This window comes from Portunus trituberculatus, chromosome 31 (assembly GCF_017591435.1).
Source record: "Portunus trituberculatus isolate SZX2019 chromosome 31, ASM1759143v1, whole genome shotgun sequence".
Lineage (NCBI taxonomy): Eukaryota > Metazoa > Arthropoda > Malacostraca > Decapoda > Portunidae > Portunus > Portunus trituberculatus.
The window spans coordinates 8,259,146-8,259,586 of record NC_059285.1 but is presented as its reverse complement, the minus strand read 5'-3'; positions in this window follow the sequence as shown (position 1 = coordinate 8,259,586).

Below are 441 nucleotides of genomic sequence, written 5' to 3'. Positions count from 1 at the left end.
GTGTGTGTGTGTGTGTGTGTGTGTGTGTGTGTGTGTGTTTTCGAACGCGCACACGTAAAATAAAAAAGAAAATAGTTCAGGAAACGGGAAAGAAAAAAACACAGATGGATGTACACAGACACTTTGAAGAAAAACAAGAGATAAGAGAGTACGAGGAGAGGGGAGGAAGAGGAAGGAGTAGGAGTACGTTGAAGAAGGTACAGCAGCAGCAGGAGGAAGAGGAGGAGGAGGACTGGAAGTATGAGGGAGGGTAAGGGTGGACCATCTGAGTAATTTCACCACTAGCATGCACAAGTGGCGATCGGATTTGCATGGGTGTGTCGGCGTACTCAAACAGAGCGCATAAAGAAACCAACGTTGCCCTGATATCACGCAGACCAACCACTATAGATACACATACTCTCCCAGAACATTGACCTTCAAATTTGTGGCCACAGCTCG